This window comes from Cetorhinus maximus, chromosome 23 (assembly GCF_964194155.1).
Source record: "Cetorhinus maximus chromosome 23, sCetMax3.hap1.1, whole genome shotgun sequence".
Taxonomy (NCBI): Eukaryota; Metazoa; Chordata; class Chondrichthyes; order Lamniformes; family Cetorhinidae; genus Cetorhinus; species Cetorhinus maximus.
Genome location: NC_135901.1, coordinates 53,638,545 through 53,651,453, shown reverse-complemented (window position 1 = coordinate 53,651,453; position 12,909 = coordinate 53,638,545). Strand labels below are relative to the sequence as shown.

The following is a 12,909-nucleotide window of genomic DNA, read 5'->3' as shown; positions in this document are numbered from 1 at the left end:
TAACTGTTTGTAAATATCAGGTCAGTAGCTGGAATTGTTTTTTTTTTAAGATTTTGTATGAGTAACACATTGTGACATTTTTTGTGTGATGTTTGACATGTAACTTATGGACACTGGCTCCATTACTTTGTACATATTTGTAAAGTTAAATGCTGGTCTGTTTTATAATGATTGGTGCAATAACCACCTAGTGTTCGTTTTCTTATTTTGAATGCAAAGTTGGGGCTGTTTTCAGGATGAGCTGTCTTTCTAAAGCCGGGACATCCGTACGAGTAATCCAGAGGGTGGCTCATGCTCTGAGGACACAGGTTCAAATCCCACCACGGCAGCTGGTGGAATTTAAATTCAATTAATAAATCTGCAATCACAAGCAATGAGACCATCATCAGTTTTCGTAAAAACACATCTGATTACTCATGTCTTTAGGGAAGGAAATTTGTCATCCTCACCTGGTCTGGCCTACATGTGACTGATAAATAACAATAAATAAGATAAGCAAAATATTTTTTTTTTAAAATGCGCTAAGTAACTGATTTCCTGGTGGTAATTTAACCTGGAATCACCATAGGTGATATTAATAATTAACACATTCCCATGACATCTCAGTTTACCAAAGTCTGTCCCAATCCATGTGAATGATAAATGGGTTCTCACTATAGTGGGAGGCCAATTTATTAGTGAAGCTTCATCGACTGTACCCAATATTTCATGCTGCCATTTATCCATTGATGCGTTTTTGACAACCAAAAGTTTCAGAAATATTACCAAACAGAAACAAACTGTCACCTCCAACAAGTCTATGTTGAGATTCCCAAAAGAATTAGTCCTAATCTCAGACCCACTAATCCGCTAAAAGCTATGTTTTTCTCTCGAGAGGCGCGACCAGACCTGCAGAGAATTCCAGCATTTTCTGCTTTTTTTTTATTTCAGAAAGCCAGCATCTGCAGCATTTTGGTTTTCTTTAACTAATTAGTGCTAAGAATATGGAAGCCATAACGTTTGAGATCCATTTTTCAGCTAAAAATGTCTAAGTAAGCTCACGTGCACAAGCTGAAAATGCAAATGGATTCACACCATTGACCCAATTACTGACACAGGAACACAGTCACATCCAGAGACCAGCCAGATATTTCACATGTGCGAAGGGATTTATTCAGTTTCCAAAGCAGTAAACACACCAACTTTAAAATTCAAAGAATTTAATCCACCGTCAGAGCATTCCTGTTGGAAGGGTTAAAATGAGCCATGTATAGTGAAAAATAATCCATATGCTGAGACTCCATCGAGTTTGGATCTAACTGCAGGGTATTTGTTCTGCTCTTCATAACATCCAGGAGGGAATTAGGGTAGAGCCCAGAGCATTTTAGTTGCTGTATCAATTGATTCGAAGACTTTATACCTTGTCCCGATGGCACCCATTGTATTCTGATTACTGGACTTCAGTTTCATTCTACAACCTTACCCTTCAATGGCGGAGTAGTCACCGAGCATTCACTGCGGTACAGAATGTGCCCTATTCTCATTACAGCAGCTCCAACATGCCCATTACGGTGTGCGCTTGGAGCATGCGCATTGCGGTATTTTTCAGGAGCAGCGCTGGTATGGACTGAAGTTGCTCAGAGCGGGTGAGAGAATGTGGAGTGCAGCAAACTAACAGAGTTAGTGGGTGTGTGAGGAGGAATGGAGCCAGCGGAGTGGGCAGGGAGGCTTCATAAAGACACAGTGCAGGCCGCAGACCCCAAATAACAAGGTACCGGTCTTGTGTTTGCAGAGAACGGGCCGAGAAAGTCTGGATTTCTCCCTTCGCCAGACCCGGGGTAACGGCCGCCATCTTTATAGGGGCAATGTGCAGCAGGGCGCATGCGCGGTCATCCTGGTCCAGGTAGCAGGAGGAGAGAATGTTGTGAGTTTCTAAAACAAAAACAAAAATACCTGGAAAAACTCAGCAGGTCTGACAGCATCTGCGGAGAGGAACACAGTTAACGTTTCGAGTCCGAATGACTCTTCATCAGAACTAAGGAAAAATAGAAAATATAAGCTGGTTTAAGGGGTGGTGCGACAGGTAGAGCTGGATAGAGGGCCAGTGATAGGTGGAGATAATCAAAAGATGTCATAGACAAAAGGTCAAAGATGTGTTGACGGTGGTGATATTAGCTGATAAGTGTGATAATGGGGACATTAAGGGTAGAAAGCAGGACGAACAAAGTACAGATAGCCCTTGTGGGGGTGGGGTGCAGGGGGGGGATCGAAATAGGCTAAAAGGTAGAGATAAAACAAGACCTGCCCCTTTAATTCCCCCCTGCTCACCGTCCAAGGGCCCAAATAATCCTTTCAAGTGAAGCAGTGCTTCAATTGCACTTCCCTCAATTTAGTCTACTGCATTCGTTGCTCCCAATGCGGTTTCCTCTACATTGGAGAGACCAAATGCAGACTGGGTGACCGCTTTGCGAAACACCTTCGGTCTGTCCGCAAGCAATACCCAGACCTCCCTGTCGCTTGCCTTTTCAACACTCCACCCTGCTTTCATGTCCACATGTCCGCCCTTGGCTTGCTGCATTGTTCCAGTGAAGCTCAACGCAAACTGGAGGAACAGCACCTCATCTTCCGACTAGGCACTTTACAGCCTTCTGGGCTGAATATTGAGTTCAACAATTTTAAATCATGAACTCTCTCCTCCATCCCCACCCCCTTTCCGATCCCCCTTTTTCCCAATAATTTATATAGATTTTTCTTTTTCCACCTATTTCCAATTTTTAAATGTATTTCCATCCATTGTTTTATTTCTACCTTTTAGCCTATTTCGATCCCTTCCCCCCCACCCCCACAGATAGCCCTATCTGTACCTTGCTCATCCTGCTTTCTACCCTTAATGTCACCTATTATCACATTCCTTAGATAATATCACCACCGTCAACACCTCTTTGTCCTTTTGTCTATGACATCTTTTGGTTACCTCCACCTATCACTGGCCCTCTATCCAGCTCTACCTGTCTCTCCGCCCCCCCACCCCTTAAACCAGCTTATATTTCACCTCTTTTCTATTTTTACTTAGTTCTGTTGAAGAGTCATACGGACTCGAGACGTTAACTGTATTCCTCTCAGCAGATGCTGTCAGACCTGCTGAGTTTTCCCAGGTATTTTTGTTGTTGTTATGGACAGACGCTTGGTTGTTGGATTTTAGGAGGTGAGGACGCGGCGAAGCGGAGGCAATGTTAGCGACGATGGTTGGGCGGGAAGGCTTCAGAAACCCCCGGTGTAGGCCACAAGCCGCGAACAAGAAACTCCCGGGCCGTTTCTGTCCGGTGCTGCGAATCTCCGGAGCCGCTGTTTCCCCGGGACCGGTTTAACGGCCGCCATCTTGTTTCAGCGTGGAGCACGGCGCATGTGCGGCCATATCGGTGATGTCATGGAGTGGGCGAGGCTTGGTCTGGATGACAAAGGCGGAAGAGAATGAGAGCGGGGAGCCAGGGCTGAGCACGTGACTGGGGAATGCCTGACTCCCCGAGGACAATGTGCATTGAGAAGGTGAGGCTGAGCTGCCAGTGGTTCAAGAAGGCAGCTCAACACCACCTTCTCAGGGGCAAATAAGGATGGGTAATAAATGCTGACTGAGCCATATCGCACATACCATCAAATAATTAGAAAAAAAAAATTCTGTACCAGGCTTGACTCTTGAATAAGAACATAAGAACTAGGAGCAGGAGTAGGCAATTCAGCCCCTTGGGCCTGCCCCGCCATTCATTACGATCATGGCTGATATCATTTCGTCCTCCGCTCCAATTTCCCGCCATCTCCCTATAACCTTTCAAACCGTTTCTAATTAAAAATCCATCTATCTCCTCCTTAAGTTTATCCACTGCATTCTGAGGCAGTGAATTCCACAGACTTTGATAAAAGCAATTCCTCCTCATCTCTTATTTAAATCTACCACCCCTTAGCCTAAAACTATGACCTCTCATTCCGGAATGCCCCACAAGGGGAAACATCCGCTCCACGTCTACTTTGTCTCTCTCCTTTAGCATCTTATATACCTCAATTAGATCTCCTCTCATACTTCTAAACTCTAGCGAGTATAGGCATAAACTGCTCAATCTCTCCTCATTAAACAAGCCCCACATCTCTGGAATCAATCTAATGAACCTCCTCCGAGCCTCCTCCAATGCAACTACATCCTTCGTCAAGTAAGGGAAACAAAACTGTGCACAGTAATCCAGGTGCCTTCTCACCAATGCCTTGTACAGTTGCAGCAACTTCCCTATTTTTATACTCTATTCCTTTAGCAATAAATTACAAAATTCCAATTGCCTTCCTTATTGCCTGCAGTACCTGCATACTAGCTTTCAGCGATTCATGCACGAGGACACCCAGATCCCTCTGCACTGATGCATTCTGAAGTTTCTCTCCATTTAAATAATGTCGCCTTTTCATTCTTCCGACCAAAATGGATAACCTCACACTTATGCAGTGAGATGTAGCTCTATTAAGTCCGTCTTCTTTACCCCCGCTTCTACTACCCCCTTCTCTTCTTTTCTTTCTCTCTCAGACAGTGGAGTTGAAGCCCAAGATCAGCCATGCTCATTTCGAATGGTGGAGCAGCTCAATGAACCGTATGGTTTATTCCGGTTCCTATCTGTTATCTTAAGGAGGACAGGGTCTTGTGTAGGCCCAGACCGAGTGGCAGGTTCCCTTCCCTGAAGGACATTAGTGAACCAGTTGGGTTTTTATGACAATCCAGCAGTTTTCATGGTCACTTTTTGCTCGTGCCGGCCGCACAAATTCCCAGATTCATTCAGCTCAATTTCACAACCTGCCTTTGTGTTTTTGTGGGTTCTCTCTCACTTTTTTCTGTTTTAAATCAATTTCACAGGGTATTAGAAGGGGAGGATTTGCAGTCGGGAAACTGAAACCAAACATCACATCAGGATCTGAAGGACTCGCCCAATTTATCTTAAACTGATTTTGAACATGAAGGGAAAAGGCACTGATCAAAGTGGGGAGAAACCACGGAAATGTGGAGGCTGTGAAGAGGGATTCAGATGCCCACCTGAGCTGGAAACTCATTGGCGCACTCACACTGGGGAGAGACCGTTCACCTGCTCCGTGTGTGGGAAGGGATTCACTCGATCGTCCAACCTGCTGACACACCAGCGAATTCACATTGGGGAGAGTCTATTCACCTGCTCCCAGTGTGGGAAGGGATTCATTCACTCATCCGACCTGTTGCAACACCAACGAGTTCACACAACGGAGAGACTGTTCACCTGCTCTGAGTGTGGGAAGGGATTCACTCAGTCATCTGACCTGCTGAGACACCAGCGAGTCCACACTGGGGAGAGACAGTTCACATGTTCCGAGTGTGGGAAGGGATTCACTTGATCAACAGGGCTGCAACAACACCAGCGAGTTCACAAGGGGGAGAGGCCATTCACCTGCTCTGAATGTGGAAAGGGATTCACTCAGTCATCCAACCTGCTGAAACACCAGCGAGTTCACACTGACGAGACCTTTTAAATGCTCAGACTGCGGGACGTGCTTTAAAAGTTCTGGGGAGCTGATGTCCCATCAACGTGTTCACACTGACGAGAGACCGTTCAGGTGCTCTCACTGTGGGACTGGGTTCAGGCGAGCATCTCAACTCACTGGACACCAGCGAATTCACACTGGGGAGAGACCGTTCACCTGCTCCCAGTGTGGGAAGGGATTCACTCAGTTATCGCACCTGTTCACACACCAGCGAGTTCACACTGGGGAGAGACCATTCACCTGCTCCCAGTGTGGGAAGGAATTCACTCACTCATCTAACCTGCTGAGACACCAGCCAGTTCACACTGATGGGAGACCGTTTAAATGCCCAGGCTGCAGGAAATGTTACAAAAGTTCCAGGGAACTGATGTGTCATCAACGTGTTCACACTGACGAGAGACCGTTCAGGTGCTCTCACTGTGGGTCTGGGTTCAGGCGCGCATCTCAACTCACTGCACACCAGCGCACTCACACTGGGGAGAGACTGTTCACCTGCTCCCAGTGTGGGAAGGGATTCACTCAATCATCTAACCTGCTGATACACCAGCGGGTTCACGCATAAAGACAGTGATTGGATTTTACTGTTAATTATATTCAGGAGTGAACGATGTTTATTAGGGTCTGTTTCTCTGATGTTAAGTTCTAGGCAGTAATGTCAATTTATAGGCATTAATGTTCTGGACAAAAGTCAAATAAATTAGCTTTGTATTACACACACAATATTGAGTCTTTTTAAGATCACGTGTAAATACAATGATGGGATTTTCCTGTTAACACCACCCGGGACTGAACGATTTTCATTGGGGAGTATTTCTGCTGATGCTAATAAATTCCAGCCCAGTTATCGATGTTAATATTCTGGATAAAAGTCAAATAAACCAGCTTTGTGTTAAACACACTGTCTGGTGAATCTTGTTAATATCTCAAACACAAATTAGTTCCTTTTGAAGGACTCTCCCTCTCCCCTGTCTCCTCCATCCTCACCTCCAACAACAAGTGTGAGGAGCTCATGGAGCTTCTTTGTCACTGAGATTGAGACAATCCGATCAGCTGTCTCTGCTGCTTCCCTCCCTTCCACTAGCCCACCGGGACAAACTGTCTCTAAAGTCCCCCTTGTCCGAGCCCTGAACCCACATCTTTCTCCAGTTTCTCTCCCATCTCCCCTCATGCCCTCTCAGTGCTCATCTTATCCATGAGACCCACCTCTGTTCCCATAAGCCTATTCACATTAAACTGTTGACCATCCAACTTCTCCATCTCAACAATATCAGCTAATGGTTCTGTCTCTCTCCTGGTACTGTTCCCCTCACCTTTAAATCCACCATCATCACCCATCCTGAAAAAAAACTTATTCCACAACCATCATTGTAAACTACCGCCCCATCTCCAACCTCCCTTTCATCTCCAAAGTCCTTGTACTTGGTGTCCTCTAAGGATCTATCCTTGGCCACTCCTATTTCTCATCTACAGGCTGCCACTAGGTGACATCATCCAACTGTTACTAAATTATCAAACTGCTTATCTCACATCCAGTACTGGATGAGCAGAAATTTCCTCAATTTAAAATTGGGAAGACCAAAGCCATTGTCTTCGGTCACCACTACAAATTCTGTTCCCAGCTACCGAGTCCATCCCTCTCCCTGGGAACTGTCTGAGGCTGAACAACACTTCACAATCTTGGTGTCATATTTGACTCCAAGATGAGTTTCTGACCACATATCCGCACCATCACTAACACCAGATATTTCAATCTCCATAACGTCGCCTGTCTCCACCCCACCCCCAGCTCATCTGCTGCTCAAACCCTCATCCATGTCCGTGTTACCTTTAGACTTGATGATTCCAATACATTCCTGGCCGGCCCCTCACATTCACCCCATCCCCACAGGGAAACATGAGATCATCCAAACTCTGCTGACCGTGAGCTTTCTCACACCAAGTCCCATTCACTCATCACCCCTGTGCTCATTGACCGACATTGGCCCCATTGAGGAATGCCTCAATTTTAAAATTTGTATCCTCATTCTCAAATCTCTCCATGGCCTCATCACTCCCTATCTCTGTAATCTCCAGTCACATGACCATCTGCGCTCCTCTCATTCTGCCCTCTCGAACACCCAAGATTATAATTACTCCATCATTGGTGGCTGTGCCTTGATGTGAAGCTTTTAAGTTCCCTCCCTAAATGTGATTGGAGTCTGGTACGAACTTCCTGAAAGGGCGGTAGAGGCAGGTTCGATTGAGGGATTAAGAAGGGAGCTGGATTGCTACCTGAAAAGAGAGAATGTCCAAGGCTACGGGATGAGGCAGGGGAGAGGGACTAGGTGGAATGCTCTTTCAGAGAGCCAGTGCAGACTCAATGGGCCGAATGGCCTCCTGCACTGTAAATATTCTGTGATTATCCCTATTCTGATCGGGGAACTATAGTCTATCTGTATGATTGCAGTGCTGTTAATAAAGTCAGTGTGAGACAATCTGTTGTCAGCTTGATTACCTGGTGTCTGAAACCACACAATTCAATATTTAGAGTCAACAAGATGAACAAGGAAACACCTCATGGCCCAAAACTCCAGCTCGATATTCCCAGGAGAAAGTCTGTTATCTAACACTTGGAGTGGACAGAACAGAGGAAGATCCCAACTGTAAGGAACCCTCGAAAATTTGTAAATATCTTTCAAATGCTGACAGGTTCCAGCTGTGAGTTTCCATCACATTGAAGTGAATGGAAGGTGAGAGCGCGGTTATTCTAGAAATTCTAAAAAACACTAGTTAGAGCACAGTCCAGTTCTAGTCAGCACTTTACAGGAAGGATGTGATCACACTGGAGAGGGCACAGAAAAGATTTATCTGGATGATGCCAGGACTGGTGAATTTTAACCCTGAGGAGGATTTGGAGAGGCGGGTGTTGTTTTGTTTGGAATAGAGGATGCTGAGGGGAGATTTAATTAATGTTTATAAAATGATGAGGGTCCCAGATAGATTGGATAGGAAGGGCCTATTTCATTAACAGAGAGGCCAGTAACGAGGGGGCTGAGATTTAAAGTAATTGATGGGAAGATTAGAGGGGAGTTGAGTAATGTTTTCACTTAGAGGGTGCTGGGGAATTTTAAGTCACTATCTGAAAGGGTGGTAGAGGCAGAAATACTCACATTTAAAAAGTACTGGGTTATGCACCAGTCGTGCTGTAACCTACAGGACTACAGACCAAGAGCTGGATAGTGGGATTGGACTGGATAGCTCATTTTCAGCCAGTACAGACATGATGGGCTGAATGGCCTCCTCTGTGCTGTAAACTTCTCTGATTCTGTGCTGACAAGTGGTCCTCATGTTTTTATCCGAGACAAACCTCAGCCCAGTCATTTGCTCCAAGTGTTGATGTGATGGGTCAAGTGAAGAGGTGCCAGGTATCGGGAGCAGCAGGAGCAGTAAATAAAATCGAGATGTCAGTGAATGCTAATAAAGTTTATCAGTATCTTGTTTCATTTTAATAACTTCTGCTGAATGTGGCCCTCACCCAGTGCCAGGATGTCGGATCAGAGCCACCATGGAAAAGGAGTTTGACACCCCTGAGACAGACAATGTCAAATGGATCCTCAGCATCTCTGTAACCTCCTCCAGCCCCACAACCCTCTGTGTAAATACAAGATGCTGGTGTTGGATTACACCCTGAGAGAGACAATGTCAACCTGATTCCCCTCATCCACCAGCACAGCAACTTCTTCACAAAACACAAACAGGTTTCTAAGGCGTGACATTCTTTCCCGGAATCCATGTTGAGGATCTCGAATGGATCCTTCTCACCCCCAGTGACCAGAAACAGAATCAGAAACCTTCAAGCATCTTCCCTGTGATCGTGGCCACACTGATGGGCTTGTCATTCCCTGGCTCTGATTTTTCCCTGATTTGGAAAGTGGGAACACCATGAGCTACTTTCCGATCTCAGAGAACAATCGCTGACACTATTGAGCTGTTGAAGATACGGAAAAGAGGCTCACAGGGCTCCTGTCCCATCTCTTTAAACCCCCTTGGGTGGACATCATCTGGACCTGGAGCACCATCTAGTTTGATATTCCCTATTTTCTCCAGGGTGACAATCCCTTTCTATTTTAATATTGATGATGTTATTGACGACAGCACATCCCACAGCTGGAATTTGAGCATCATCCACAGGAATGCAGACTGATGTGAAACAGTCATTTAACAGTTCTGTCATAGCCTGGCAATCTGATTCAATATGTCCTCAACTGTTTTTCAGTGTTTCAAAATTACGTTTAACCATCTTCCCACTCCTGATGGAGCTGGGAAAGCTTTGCTGTTATTTCCACAATTGTTCACCATCTTCTTTCCCAAAGATCTCTTCTCTAATGGCTGTTTTTCTCTCCCTCAATTGTGGGTGATATTTGTCCCAGTTCTCCTGGACACTGAATTCATCTTGTTCCAAACTGGGTTCAGTGTCAGACAGTTCAGGGAGTCAGGAATCATTCACCCCTAGACCTACACTCAGAGGTAAAGCCCCAGACAGTTCCTCAGTAAGGATTCCTCTGGTTCCTCACCGTATATTAGTCAGGATACTGAAACACTGCTTTCTCCCAATCCACTCCTGGAGGGCCCACTCCCCGAGCCTCCAACCTGCAGCAGGATCAGTGCTGGAGCTACACAGCGGGAGTGATTCCAGAGTAACTTTGAGGGTCGCAACCACATGGATGTTCAGGGTTGAGTATTTTTAGTTATCCTGGTGTCTAACACACATCAATAAAACAGGGAACTCCAGGAAATGTGCTCCAGGTCTTTCTTTATCTGTTGTATAATTCTCCCAGCAGTTAACAGGTACCTCTGAAATCATCTACCTGCTATTTTAGTACAGAATTTTGCAAATTTATTTCAAATGGGTTTAATTCTGCCTTAAAGTAATCGATTTTGGTCTGTCACAAACACAGTAAATCTTCATAGAATAATTAGCACAGTAATTTTCAGACTGGAAATTTAAACCTGATTTTCCCTTTCAGTCAGAAACAGATCACAGTTTTACACCAACCTCTGATTTGACAGCACGTTTCCAGCATTCACCATTGTTCCTCCTGACTCTAAACACAGTTGTAAAGGAGCCTCCTGTTCTGGGTCCAGGAGCTCCGAACTATGGGGAAGAGAGCAGCTGGGACACATTTCTTACACACCTCAGGATTAACCCACACGGGGGCTTTGCTGTAAGTGAAGAGAGAGGAGAAAGAGCAAAGTGCTGTTTGTCCCTCTCAGTGTGACCCTGAAGGACTGTGATCAGGCTGAAGTTCTGTTCCTGCTGTATGATCCACGACCCAGATTGTCCTTTCTAAGCTCCAGCCAGGTGATGTTAAACACCCAGGTGGGAAAGGCAAAAATCCACAACGTGTTTAAAATAAACCTGATTTATTTCACATTTATCCAGAATATTAAACTTCAGTCCAGTTACAGGGATTATGAACATCAGCAGAAACAAACTCCAACTGTCAGAATGGTTCAGTCCTGGATGTGGTTAACAGCAGCAATAACAGCAGAATCCAATTCCTGCAGCCGCTTGTGAACTCGCTGGGGTGTCAATAGGTGAGATGACTGAGTGAATCTCCTCCCACACACATAGCAGGTGAATAGCCTCTCCCCAGTGTGAATGTATTTGTGTCTCAGCACCCATTTTGCTTTTAAATCTTGGCTCATGGTCAGACCTTTGAAAAGCTTTCTGACCTATGTAAACAAGTCGATGTGTATAGATGAAAGCAAAATACTGCACATGTTGGAAATCTAAAATTAGAAACAGAAAATGCTGGAAAAGCTCAGCAGGTCTGGCAGCATCTGTGGAGAGAGAAACAGAGTTAACGTTTCAAGTCGGTATGACTCCTCTTCACAACTAATGTGTATGGAGGTGGGATGACGGAGTGAATCTCTCCCACACAGAACAAATGAATGGTCTCCTCCCCAGTGTGAGTGCGCTGGTGAACACTGAGTTCACATGATCACTTGAACCCAGTCCCACAGTGAGAGCACTTGAACAGGCTCTGGTCAGTGTGAACACGTTGATGGAACATCAGCTCCACAGAACTTTTATAACTCTTTCCACAATCTACACATTTAAAAGATCTTCCATCAGTCTGAATCCCTCCCCACACATGGAGCCAGTGAATGACCTCTCCCCAGTGTGAACTCACAGGTGTTGCAGCAGGATGGACAATCACCTGAACCTCTTCCTGCAGTGAGAGCAGATGAATGGAGTGGAACCAGAGTGAATGCACTGGTGAACCATCAATGAATGTGGGTTTTTAAAGCTCTTGTCACAGCCTAAACAGGTGTTTCAGCAGGGTGGAAGAACTAGCGAATCGACTTCCACACTTGGAGCAGGTGAATGGCCTCTCCCCAGTGTGAATTCGCTGGTGCACAGTGAGATTAAGTGATTGCCTGAACCCAGTCCAACAGAGAGAGCATCTAAATGGTCTGTTGTCACTATGAACACATACTGATATAGCCCCAGACCTGTCACTCAAACCCCTCAACTCCACCCAGTTCACAGCTCAATCTACCAGCTTGCAACTTCCTGCACCTTGACCCCGCCCGGCCCAGGTGTGGGACAGTCCAAGGTGAGTCATTTGTGTAACCAGGGGAGTGGAGGAGGGGTGACATCCCGCCTTGTGCGGTGTCTCAAATGGTTCCATTCCCCCCTCCCCCAGGGCCCTCTATATACAGCATACAGACGGCTGATGGGCTTTGGGGATCCTCAGTGACCTGCACAGTTACATTATACTGCACCCCGTCCCCGATTCACTGTGTGAAAAGGTTGTTATTCTTTATTGCTTCTACCCCATCGCCTAAACACTTTGTTTCACACAAGTCTTGCTTAAGACTTGTTTAATCCCAGGGCTACGGGGCAAAGGGAGGGAAGTCATAGAATCAGAGTTGTACAACACAGAAACAGGCCCTTCATCCCATCGTGTCCGTGCCGGCCATCAACACCTATCTATTGCAATCCCATTTTCCAGCACTTGGCCCATAGCCCTGAGGTGGCACTAGGAAAATTGTTCCTTCAGTGAACAACACAGACAGGACGGGCCGAACGGCCTCCATCTGTGCTGTAACCATTCAATAATTGTCTGAGGTGTCTTTATCCCGCTGCTCCATTCCCAGTGATTCCCGCCTTCCGCTATTGTCCCTGGCTCCCTGTTTAATCAAGTAATGCCTCCCTTTCCTCTACTCACCCTGTGCAGTGCGTGTGTCAGACTTCCTCTGGACACCTCCCCCCAACACCATCCCGGCCCCTTTAACCATCAGCAGCTTCCTGTTTGTCTGGTCTTAGTTTAAATTTACAGAATTGAAGGATTTAGATTCAAGCTCGCCTAAACTGACTGCTCTAAATCGGAAAATGTT

At 45.8% G+C, this 12,909-nt stretch overlaps 2 protein-coding genes and 1 pseudogene across 2 annotated transcripts in view; 2 read left to right on the top strand and 1 right to left on the bottom strand.

The window, feature by feature from the left end:
- Positions 1-6,231, top strand: part of LOC144698560 (uncharacterized) — a 59,792-nt pseudogene extending 53,561 nt beyond the window's left edge.
- LOC144698561 (uncharacterized) overlaps positions 1-12,909 on the bottom strand; it is a 134,149-nt gene that overhangs the window by 80,575 nt on the left and 40,665 nt on the right. The gene's annotated exons all lie outside the window — the stretch shown is intronic.
- Positions 1-12,909, top strand: part of LOC144698306 (uncharacterized) — a 119,378-nt gene that overhangs the window by 100,624 nt on the left and 5,845 nt on the right. The gene's annotated exons all lie outside the window — the stretch shown is intronic.